Source organism: Pteropus vampyrus, unplaced genomic scaffold (genome assembly GCF_000151845.1).
Source record: "Pteropus vampyrus isolate Shadow unplaced genomic scaffold, Pvam_2.0 Scaffold328, whole genome shotgun sequence".
NCBI classification, from domain to species: Eukaryota; Metazoa; Chordata; class Mammalia; order Chiroptera; family Pteropodidae; genus Pteropus; species Pteropus vampyrus.
In genome coordinates, this window is record NW_011889109.1 from 373,945 (window position 1) to 387,150 (window position 13,206).

The window sequence follows — 13,206 nt, forward strand, 5'->3', positions numbered from 1 at the left end:
TTTTTATTTCTCAGGTAACGTATGACTCCGCCAGATGGGCAGGGTCTATGGAAGAAGCTTGTCTCTAGGGTGTGAGATCTGCCTCGTTTGGGAGCATCACTCTGAGCCTACGTTTGAATCTCAAAGATTTCGGGCTGCGATTCCGAGAGAGGAGCAGGGCTATAGAATTGGCCCAGACCGTGGAGTAAGGGGAAACCCGGAGAGCTGGGCGCCATCTTGTCCAAACAGATAGGCTCGGGACTACATTTCCCAGAGGTCCCCGGCGGGAACAGGTCTCCCACCCCCACCCCCTTCCCTTGCCTGTGGGATCCTGGGCCTCGCCTGAAGGGGAAGAGTGCAAGGTGAGCGAGCAGTCTTGGTCTTCTGGACAATACTCTGCTCCTCAGGTGCGTCCTGAGGGTCTGAAGGGGCGGTACGAGCGGGTCCGGAGTCTCGGGCCTGCGTGAATTGGTTGGGCTGGTGGAGCGGGTAAGAAGTGTAGAATTCCATGTGAACGGTTGTGACTGCGGCGCTCTGTGTGAGGGTGTGATTGTATGTCCCTGTGGTAGGAGTGTCATTGTGACTGTGACCATGCGCGGAGCTCTGTGTACAGGTGTCACTGTTATTGTTGGTGTGCGATTGTGACGATGGCGCTGTGTGCGTAGATGTGACTGAGTCACCGTGATGGGACCGTGATTATCTGTGTCATTATAATTTCGTGTGGCTTTGTGGTGGAGGGGAGGTGTAGAGAATGTGATTATGTGGCTATGACTGTGTTCTGTGAGGGCTGCATGTGTGTAACTGTGGTTGTATGAATGTTAGCAGCACTAAGCGTACTGGGTGTCCGTGACTGTGAGGATGTGTGAACGTGATAATGTAATTTTGTGGCGCTGTGTGTGCGGTTGGAGGGTGCCCGTAGATGTGCCAAGGTGACTGTGTGTGTGTCCCAGTGGTTAATATGTGATGTCAGGACAAATTTTGGTCTTGGACAGCGGACTTTTCCCCTGACACAAGGAATGCTCAGGACAGCTTAAACTCCTCTGACCTCCCCATGGGTGGTAGACGTGGATCTGAGCCATAAGAAAAATCTGGCATCTCATGATTCCTTTCCTCTTCCTCACATCTTCTCCTTAAAGAGTCCCCAGAAGACGGAAGAATGGCTGTGGACCAAGCCAGATACAAGGTGTGCTGGGGTTTCCTTTTTGCTCTCTTTGTACTGGATGGTCTTGTTTAACATAGACTTATTAAGTGACCTGGTTCCTAGACATTTGCATTTAAGAAAATGATGGGGAAGTCATAGAGGTGGAGACACAGATTCCAGTATACACCCTCATTTCCTTCTACATAATGTTCATATATTAATTTAGAAAATAGCTCAGTTATTCCTGTGTACTAAGTTTTTGCTTCTTTTTAAATACGTGTGCGCACACACACACACACACACACACACACACACACACACAAACATGATTATTTTAAAGAATTTGAGCAATAGGAAGTTAGAAAGAGCATAACCAGTCAATATTTTGATATTTCCTTTTAACAAGTTTCCTATGCACGTGTAATATACATTATTTCAAAATTGGAATCTTAATAGCATTTACCTTATGTTTTCACTAAAAAAATGGTAGCTATTATACAGTTTTTTTTAAATTTGGAAGTGCTTAAAATAGAAACATGTGGTTTAAGAAGTAGCTATAAAGGGAAATATACAGCAAAAACTTGCATCAACACTCCAGAAACCTGTTAGTCCTACCAACAGAAAAAAACCTAGTCTCTTTACCTCTGCAGGTAACCTTTATCCTCACTTTGGTGGTAATTATTTTGTTATCATTGTTTTTTTTAAAATAGTTTACCATACATCTACGCACATCCTTAAATGATATAGTTTAGTATTCCCTTTTAACTTTATAGAAATGAAATTGTGCTGTGTAATATTTTAAGTCTTGCTTTTCTTATGCTGTACTATATTTCCTAGAATCACCCTTGTTGTTTGGACATTGGTTGTTTCCAGTTTTTAGCTCATTTGAAAGAACTGTTCGGAACATATTTTTATAAGTATCCCAGTGCACATGTGGATGCTTTCCTAGGGTATAAACATATGAATGGAATTGCTGGGCCATAGAACATGTGTGTATCTTCAAATTTCCTACATATTTTCAAACTGATTTTCAATATGGTTGTACCAGTTAATTCCTACCAAAAATTTATAAACACAGTCATCCTGTATTCTCTCTAATACTTGGTTACTTGGCATTTTAATTTTTGATGAATCTGCTAACATATGGGGTTTTTTTTGACATATGGTTTTAAAAGTATAACATACTTTCCCAGAAGTACAGAAATCAAAATATATGTCTTGATGAATTTTATAAAGTGAGCATATATTTAACCAGAGCTCAAATCAGATCAGGAAATAGAACATTACTAGCATTCCAGAAGCCTAATTCTTGTCCAATCTACTCACTGCCCATCTCTCCCAAATATAACTGTATTCTGTTTTCTATAGCCATAGATTAATTTTTCTTGTCCTTGAATTTTTATATAAATAGAATCATACAATATCTCTTTTGTGCTTCACTTTTTTTGCTCAACATTAAATGTCATGTAACATGAATGTACTATGTAATATTATGTAGTATGAATATATGAGGTTCATCTATGTTGCTTCATATAGTTGTAGTTAATGAAACTTAAATGTATTATTACTGTTTAAAATTCCATTGCATGAACATACCACAATTTATTTATCCATTCCATTATTGATTGGCATTTGAGTTATTTTCAGATTGGGGCTATTATGAACAAAGCTGCTATGAACATAACTGTATGTGTCTTTTGGTGCATATATGAATGCATTTTTCTTGGGTGTATCCCTAGGAGTGAAATTTCCGTGTCATAGATTATGCATGTATTCAGCTTTAACATACACTGACAGTATTCCTAAATGGTTGTTATCAGTTGATACTCCTTACTTCATTGTATGAGAATAAACTTTACGACAGGAAGCTTTACTAGAGATAAAGAGCAATAGTTCATAATAAAAAGGTTAGTTCACCAGCAAGATATTACAGTTCCAAATGTATATACCTTCATAAAATGACTTCAAATATATTTGACAGAACTAAAAGAAGTTGTAGACAAATCATAATCATAGTAGGGGATTTATAGCACTTTTCTCAATAGCTGATAGAACAATCAATATAAATTCGGTAAACTATATATATTTGAACAATGTGATTGACAAACTTGACTAATTGACATATGTAGAACAGTGTACCTTACAACTACAGTATATGTAATTTTCAGATGCACATGAGACATTTATCCAAACTGACCATATGCTGTACCATCAAAGGAATTTCAATAAATTCCAAAGGATTGAAATAATACTGTATGTTTTCTGACCACAGTAGAATTCAGCTATAAGTCAATAACAAAACATAATGAGAAATATTGCAACATTTGAGATTTAAGTAATATTTGTAAATAACTGGTGAGTCAAAGAAGAAATTGCAATGGAAATTAAAAATATTTTGAATGATAATGAAAATATATCAAAACGTAGAGTGTTGGTAAAGCTGAATCTGAAGAAAATACATAGTTGTAAATGTATATGCTAGTAAAGAAGAATGCTGAAAAATTAATGATCTATGTATTCATCTCAAGAAGTTAAGGAAAAGTATACTCAATTAAACCCAAAGAAAGTAAAAATTGGAAATAATAAGAATAAGAGCTCATATAAATTTATGTATATTGGAACGTAAAATGAATGTACAATAGAGAAAATTAACAAAGCCAAAAGTTTATTTTGGGGATCGATAAAAGTAAAAAACTTCGAGCAAAACTTAAAGTAAATAAAAGGAGATAGTTCACAAATTGCAAAATCAAATTTGAGAAAAACAAAACAAAAACAGACTAGCTTTAAGGCTGAGTTCTCAATTAATTCTTCGTTAGTGCCTGGGACTTGGTTGCACAATATGAGATCATTTAAACCTGAGCCAGTGATCATTATGCTGCCTTCCTTTTCATATTTGTTCTATATTTTTAATATAGATTTTTATTTTTGTAACTCATTTTTTTATTGGCATTGTGTGTGCTTTAAGTTTTGCATGGCCTGCAATGTCATTAACAACTCATCGTGCTGTCATGAAGATTATTGACCTGGGTTAGTGGTGTTTCTTAAAAAACTTAACTCCTCCTAATTAATATCACTTTATAATTATTAGGAGTTTAACATATTAATAAAATGTTCATTTCCTAGGTGATAATGGATTGACATGCAGTGAGTTCTTTGGGACATTCAGCTTATTTATTATTTTATCATACTCTATGTCTACTTAGATCTGTGTGGGCCCGCCGGTACTAACTGTGGAATACCCATTCTGTCTTGGGTTATTGTGTGAGGCCACAAGTATGACGGGTCCTTCCCTGGTTTGTACAGTGTTTCTTTTTTATGAGGCTGGCTTTTTTGAAGTTCCCTAGTTTATACTTTTCAGATTGTACAGATGGAAACAAGCACATTAATTAAATCATATATAAATGTAAATAATAGGATGAGAAAATATAAATAATAGGACAAGTAAAAACATGTATAATGACTCACTAATTATGGCAGGGAAAAAAACGTTATTCACCCTCTTTTTTGTGTAGTTGTTTTTCTCTCTCATGTTATTATGGACTTCAAGCATTTTCCAGTGTTTTAATTAACTGATGATTGTCATGACTCCATCATAATAAAAGGAGGAGAAGGAGGGGATGTATTCATGGTTGGTTGTTGCATAAATTTTATTACATAGCCAATGAGAGACCCTTTTAGGACACCCTTAATAGGAGTCTTTTTAGCACAACACCTGTGATATGTTTGAAAATAGCCTCACACTATAAGGGAGTTGGGGGAGGGTGAAGTGGGTAAAGGGGATCAAATATATATAGTAGCTGAAGGAAACGGGACTCTGGGTGGCAATCACACAATAAAATATATAGATGTCAAATTATAATGTACACCTGAAAATTATATAATTGTATTAACCAATGTTACCCCAATAAACTTAAAAAAAGAAAAAAAACGCAGTTCACTGCCAGCATTAATTTAATTTTACATAAATACACTCTGAGGCTGAAGCAAATCTGACTGGTTTTCAGTGTGAATATAAAAACTGTTCTTTGAGTTAAAAAAAAAATAGCCTCACTATTTTAATAATAATTTAATAATATTATCTAGGAAACCTCTCTTCTTTTCTCCTGTCTTTAAAATTTCCTTCTTGGAACTGAATAAAAGACTTAAAAACAGGAGACTTATGTTATACCCAAGAGTTTATGTTGGGTAAAAATGCTGTTATTATTTGGGCTACTTTAAGTAGTGCCAGAGCTCAAAAGCTTTCTTTTTAAGGTTTTCTGTAGTTTTCTGTAGTTTTCTTATGGTAAGTGATTTTTTTAACTTTCAAAGTTTTCTCATACTTTGGTAGATTATTGGGTGCAAGGGATTAGGCATTAATTGAAGAAGTAATTCAATGTGAGACATTTCCACAATAAACATATATTATGGAATAACAAAAAAGCAAAATTTGCTTTTTTAAATGATAAAACAAGACTTAAAAGAAATTTTACATTCAGGTGAGCACCTCTTTCCTCAAGAAAGGGACTGGGAGCATGACAGGTACCTGAAGTTATTAAATACTAGCTTCATGATATAGTAATTGAACACTCCAGTGGTTACTTGATGACTAGGCTAGTAACTATTTTCTTATGACTCTATTAACCTAAAAATTAGTAGGCACAAGAGTAGAAGAGTTAGAATACAGATAGTGTTTTGGAGCAGGGTTACTCTGAATTAAAATAATTTGATGATGAAGATGAAAAGTTAACTGAAAGCCTGGACTTTACTCAAGAAAAAGTCAGGATGAGCATCAATCTCCCCAGTTTTTTGGGACCTAATATCTTTCTCTCTTAATTTCCTCCCCAGTCCATTTTCTTGGCCCAAAACTGCAAAGATCTGTTGTTCCTGTTTCCCATTAGCCACTCAAATATTTATGCCATCCTCAGTTGCCTTTTCGTACTAGGAAATAGAGTGATTGCCTATTCCAACATGAATGGGAATGCCTTTGGGAAAGTAATGGACTATAATCAAAGTTATAAAACATTCTAAAGAATTGAGTTCTTAAAAACTAACTTCACTCAGCATCATTAGTCATAAGGAAAATGTAAATCAAAACCACAATGAGATACCTATTAGGTATCTACATACCTACTAGAATGGCTATGATAAAAAAGACAGACAATAATAATTGTTGGTGAGGATTTGGAGAAATTGCTGGATGTAAAATGGTGCAACTGCTTTAGAAAACAGTTTGGCAGTTCTTCAAAAGTTAAACATTGTTACCATGTGACCTAGCAGTTCCATTCCTAGATATATACCCAAGAGAACTGAAAACATTCACACAAACTCCTGTACATGAATGTTCTTAGTAGCATTCACAATAGCCAAAAAAAAAAAAATGGAAGTAATCCAAATGCTCATCTATAAATGGATAAACAAAATGATATATCTGTATAATGATATACTATTTGCCAATTAAAAGGAATGATGTTCTGACACATGCTATAACAATGACATACCTAGAAAACCTACTAAGTGAAAGAATCTTATAAAAGGCCACACATTGTATGATTCTTATAAAAGGCCACACATTGTATGATTCTTATAAAAGGCCACACATTGTATGATTCTTATAAAAGGCCACACATTGTATGATTCTCTTTATATGAAATGCCTTGAACAGGCAGAAAGTAGAGCGGGAGGAGAGAGGAACATGGTGATTTACTGTTAATGAGTTTTCTTTTAGGGGAGATGAAAAATATTCTAAAATTAGAACTTTTGTGGTGATATACTAAGAAACATCAAATTACATACTTTAAATGAGTGACATATGTTATGTGAAGTATATCTCCATAAAGCTGTTTTGAAAAATAAAGCTAATGTAAAATTCGTGTTAGAGTCTAGGTAAAATAGTATTGGCCATGACTGTATAATTGTTGAAGCTAATGGGTATGTGGAGACTTTTATACTATTTAAACTGTACCTTTGTGTATGTTTGGTAATTTCTGTATTAAAAAGTTAACCCCGTGCCCCCCCCCATACTATCCTACTGCCTAATGGTGAAATACTAGAAGCCTTCACAGTAAAATCAAGAAGGAACTATCAGTAGTGTTATTTAACATTTTTTCCAAATCTATTAGAAAAATAGTACTCCATAGGAAACAACTAGAAAACGGTTGCTTTATTCTTTCCTATAACTTCTGCTCTCAAGCTTCTCTGTGGGCTATTTGATTTTCTGCCCATGGATGAGTTTTCAGTCAGTATTAGATAATAAATGATGTCCACTTTACTGTACTAATGAATACCTTAAACTTTTTTTAAACTTTTAACTCCTGGCTCCTTGAGCTACAAACTTGCAGTTGAGAAAGCCTTGATGATTACTTACTTCTCTCTTTTCTTTTCCTGAACTTCTTTTCTGTCCCATTAGGTACTCTCAACTTCTTGAGGTTGGGAGCAGGGAAAGGAAGAGGGAATATGGGACCAAAAAAAATCTTAATTGTATTGATGCTGGTTCTACCTGGCCTTGGGGCATGTTTACATCTGACTCTTTGTGAGGAGAGGCCAATGGCTCTACTTCAGCTGGCTGTGTCTTACAGTTTCCCACATTCACCCTTTGGGCATTAGTCCCCCTGGGAGCCCTTCTCTAGAGGTCAAGGTTCCTACTGGAAATCCTCTTGGTAGCCTTGGAATAAATCCTGACCCAGGTGGGCTCCTACTGTGGGGTTCATTTCTATCTCAGAAGTTAGGCCCCAGTCTTAGTGCCTTCTAAATTCTGAGAACACAGAAAGTTTTCCTAAGAACTCTCACTACGTTCCACTTAGAACCCTGGTGGCACTTGAGTCTCCTCTTTTTCTTATGAGGTAGGAATACAGAGGACGTTAGTGCTTTCCAAAAATGTCTTTCAGACAGCTTTCTTTTATTTATTTTTATATATTTTAAAATTTTTATAAGAATTTATTTGACCCAAAATGACGACATATGCCAGGGAGCCAGATCTCAAATGCCCTCAAAGACAGCCTTTTTTTATACACTCGACAATCTGAAATACCTCTGGAACAGATGTTGAATTGAACCAAGGACACAAAATCAGTTTCCAGCAGCTCCTTTTTGCACGATGCATAAGATGGCCAAGATTTTCACTGGTGACTGCAGGGTTTCATGGCCGCTTTTGTCTTGCTCTCTTTCTCCAGGACTTCTCCTAAACTGAGACTCAGGGCATATTTTAAAATTAAAAAAAATTTTTAATTTTTCAATTACAATTAACATACAATATTATATTAGTTTCAGGTGTACAACATAGTGGTTAGACATTTATATAACCTATGGAGTGATCACCCCGATAAGTCTAGTACTCATCTAACAGTATACATAGCTGTATTCCCTATGCTATAATTTACATCCCTGTGTCTATTTTTATAGCAACCAATTTGTATTTCTTAATCCCTTCACCTTTTCCACCCAGCCCCTCAACTCCTATTCCCATCTGGCAGCTACCAATTTGTTCTGAGTTTGTTTCTGTTCGTCACTAAATTTTTAAAAAAATTATTCATATAAGTGAAATCATATGGTATTTGTCATACTCTGTCTGACTTATTTCACTTAGCATAATACCCTCTAGGTCCATCCATGTCATTGCAAATGGTAAGATTTCCTTTTTTATGGCTGAATAATATTCCATCGTACATATGTACCACAACTTCTTTATCTTATTGTCTATTGATAGGCACTTGGCTTTCATTACTTGGCTATTGTAAATAGCACTGCAGTGAACATAGGGGTGCATATATCTTTTCGAATTAGTGTTTTGGTTTTCTTTGGATTGCTGGGAATAAGGTAGTTTCTATTTTTAATTTTTTGAAGAACCTCCAAACTTTTTCATAGTGATTGGACTGATTTGCAGTCTCACCAACAGTGCACGAGGGTTCCCTTTTCTCCACATCCTCACCAACATTTGTTGTTTTTTAATTGGTGATAGCCATTCCAACAGATATGAGGTGACATCTTATTATAGTTTTAATTTGAATTTCCCTGATTTGTGGTATTGTACATCTTTTCATATGTCCGTTGGCCATCTGTATGTCCTCTTTGGAGAAGTATCTATTCAGGTCCTCTGCCCATTTTTTAATTGGAATTTTTTTTTTTTTTGGTGTTAATTTGTATGTGTTCCTTCTATATTTTGGGTTTTTTCTCCTTATCAGATGTATCATTGGAGAATATCTTCTGTTCAGTAGGTTGTCTTTTTGTTTTGTTGATGATTTCCTTCACTGTACAAGAAATTTTTAGTTTGATGTCTCATTTATTTTATCTTTTGTTTCCCTTGCCCAAGGAGACATATACAAAAAAATATTGCTAAAAATTATGTCAGAGAGTTTACTGCCTATGTTTTCTTTTAAGAATTTTGATTTGGGGCCTTATATTAAACTCTTTAAATTATTTTGAGTTTATTCTTGTATATGGAATAAAAAAGTGGTCTAGTGTTATTTTTTGCATATATCTGTTCAGTTTTCCCAACACTATTAACTTAAGAGACTGTCTTTAACTCATTGTATATTTTTACCTCCTTTGTCATAAATTAATTGAGCACACTGGCGTGTATTGATTTCTGGGCTCTCTGTTCTCTTCTATTTATCTGTGTGTCTGTTTTTATCCCAGTACCATGCTGTTTTGATTACTATAGCCTTGTAGTATAGTTTGATACCAAGTAGCATGATACCTCCAAAGGTGTTCATCTTTCTCAATATTTCTTTGGCTATTCAGAGTCTTTTGTGGTCCCATATAAATTTTAGGATTATTTGTTCTAGTTTTCTGAATTTGGTTTGGTAATATTTTGTTGAGGATTTTTACATCTACGTTCATCAGAGATATTGGCCTGTAATTTTCTTTTTTGTAAGGTCTTTGCCTGGTTTGATATTGATGGCCTCATAAAATGAGTTGGGAGCCTTCCTTCCTCTTTAGTTTTTTGGAAGAGTTTGAGAAAGATAGGTGTTAATTCTTCTTTGAGTATTTGAAACCATCTGGCCCCTAACTTTTGAGAGGTTTTTTTTTTTTTTTTTTTTTTAAATAACTGGTTCAATTTCGTTAGCAGTTACCACTTTGTTTAGGTTTTCTGTTTCTTCCTGATTCAGTCTTAGAAGACTGTTTCTAGGAATTTATCCATTTCTTCTATGTTGTACAGTTAGTTGGCATATAATTAATTGTTTGTGGTATTTTCTTATAACCTTTGTATTTCTATAGGGTTGGTTGCCTCTTCTCTATTTTTTGTTTCTGATTTTATTTGTTTGGGCCATCTCTCCTTTTTTCTTAATGAGTTTGGCTAAAGGTTTAACAATTTTGTTAACCTTTTCATGGAACTAGCTCTTGCTTTCATTGATCTTTTCTATTTTTTTAGACTCTATTTCTTTTACTTTTGATCTGATCCATATTTCCTTCCTGCTACTTACTGTGGGCTTTGTTTTTCTTTTTCTAGTTCTTTTAGGTGTAGGGTTAGATTGTTTGAGGTTTTTTTTGTGTGTGTGTGGTAGGCCTGTATTGCTACGAATTTCCCTTTTAGAACTGCTTTGGCTGTGTCTCACAGATTTGGGGTCATCATTGTGTTTTTATTTTCATTTATCTCAAGATATCTTTTGCTTTCTTCCTTGATTTCATTTTTCATCTGTTCATTGTTTAGTAGCATGTTATTTAGCTTCCACATGTTTGTGTTATTCAGTTTTCTTCTTGTAATTGATTTCTAGTTTTATACCATTGTGATTGGAGAAGATGCTTAATATGATTTCAGCCTTCTTAAATTTATTGAGACTTGTTTTCTGGCCTAGCATGTATGGTCTATCCTGGAAAATGTTCCATTTTTACTTGAAAAGAATGTATATTCTGCTTTGGGTTAAAATGTTCTAAAAATACAAATTAAGACTATCTGGTCTAATGAGTCATTTAAAGCCAACCTTACTTGTTGATATTCTGTTAAGATGATCTATCCACTGATGTCAATAGGATGTTAAAGTCCCCTACTATAACTATTGTTGTCGATCTCTCCCTTTACTTCTCTTAATATTTGCCTTATATATTTAGGTGTTCCTTTGTTGGGTGCATAGATGTTTACAAGAGTTATATCCTCTTATTAGATTGATCTTTTTATCATTTTGAAATGCCCATCTATGTTTCTTATTATAGCGCTTGTGTTAGTATATTTTGTTTGTTTACATTCATATGAAGTATCTCTTTGCATCCCATTACTGTGTGTGTCTTTCAATCTGAAGTGGGTCTCTTGTAGGCAGCATATATATATGTCTTGTTTTTTTCCTATTCAGCCACCCTGTGTCTTTGAGTTGAGCATTTAGTATATTTACATTTAAAGTAATTATCAATGGGTATGTAGTTATTGCCATTTTATTAATTGTTTTCTTATCATTTTGTAGTTCTCTGTTCCTTTTTTCTCTCATTCTCTTGTATGTCGATGATTTTCTATAGTGTTGTGTTTGGATTTCTTTTTCTTTATTTCTTCTATATCTTTGGTAGATATTTGGTTTGTGGTTACTATGTGGTTCCGTGTGTGTGTGTGAGATATATATATATATATATATATATATATATATATATATATACATATATATATATATATATTTACACCAAACTACATTTATAGCCATCTGTTTTAGGTTGATGGTCTCTTACTTTTGAACACATTCTAAAGTCACCACACTATTAACTCACCCCCTCCACATTTATGTTTTTGTCATTTTGTCATTTATTTTTACTCCTTTTGTTTGCATCTGTTTGTATTCCTTAATTTATGGTTGTAGTTACACATGATCTTTTATTTTTTAACCTTCGCACTAGCTTTACAGTTGGTCAATCCACTGCTTTTATTAAGTGTTTGCTTTTATTCAGTGAGAATTTTTTCTTTCCTATATTTTCTCATTCATATTTTTTTCCTTATTTACTTAAAGAAGTCCCTTTAATATTTCTTGTAATACTGCTTTAGTGGAGATAACTCCTTTAGCTTTTTGTCTGGGAAACTTAACATCTTCTTTTCTAAATGATAGCCTCGCTTGGTAATCTTGGTTGTACGTCTTTGTTTTTCATCATTTTGAATAATCCTTTCTAGCCTGCAAAGTTTCTGTTGAGACATCAGATGACAGTCTTTTGCGAGCTCCCTTGTAGTTAACTAACTGCCTTCCTTTTGGTGCTTTTAAGAATCTCTTGGCCTTTTGAGCCACTCTTCTCTTGCTCAGGCCTACTTCTACGTCTGGAAGTGTACTTTCCTTTCTAATAAAGCTTTTACTTTCTGCTGTAAAAAAAAAAAAAAAGATTCTCTTTGTCTTCAGCCTTTGGCATTTTAATTATGATGTGTATTGGTGTGGGTCTCTTTGGGTTCAACTTGTTTTGGGACTCTCCAGGCTTTCTGGATTTGTCTGTTTCCTTCGCGAAGTTAAGGAAGTTATCAGTCATTATTTCTTCAAATAGGTTTTCAATCCCTTCCTTTCTTTCTTCTATTTCTGGTATCCCTATGATGTGAATGTTGTTATGCTTAATGTTGTCTTAGAGGTCTCTTAAACTATCCCATTTTTTTGTTATTATTTTTTCTTTTTGATGTTCTGATTGGATGTTTTCTGCTACCTTGCCTGCCAGATCATTGATTTGATTCTATGCTTCATCTAATCTGCTATTGATTCCCTTTAATGTATTGTTCATTTCATTTATTGTATTTTTCATTTCTGACTGGTTCTTTTTTATTTTTTCCATCTCTTTGTTGAAGTTCCCACTATGCTCACCTATTCTTCTCCTAAGTAATGGTATCATATAGAGTAGTTTTACTGCCCTAAAAATCCTCTATTTCACTTATTCTTTCTTTCCTTCCTCTGTCAACCCCTAGCAACCACTAATATTTTTACTGTCTACATATTTATGCCTTTCCAAGAATGTCATATAGTTGGAATCATACAATATATAGCTTTTAATATTGGCTTCTTTCACTTGATAATGTCTTTTCATGGCTCCATAGTGTTTTTCTTTTTAATGCTGAATATTTCATTGTCTAGATATACCATAGTTTACTTAACCATTCACTGAGGAACATTTTGTTTTTTTCCAAGTTTTGACAATTATAAAAGTTGCTATAAACATCTATACAC

General features: G+C 34.4%; 1 protein-coding gene across 1 annotated transcript in view; it reads left to right on the forward strand.

The window, feature by feature from the left end:
* Positions 1 to 13,206, forward strand: part of LOC105304087 (zinc finger protein 26) — an 86,112-nt gene continuing 72,906 nt past the window's right edge. The window contains 2 exon segments of the mRNA XM_011378016.2: positions 1 to 341; positions 1,116 to 1,162. The gene's annotated coding sequence lies outside the window, so the exon portion shown is untranslated.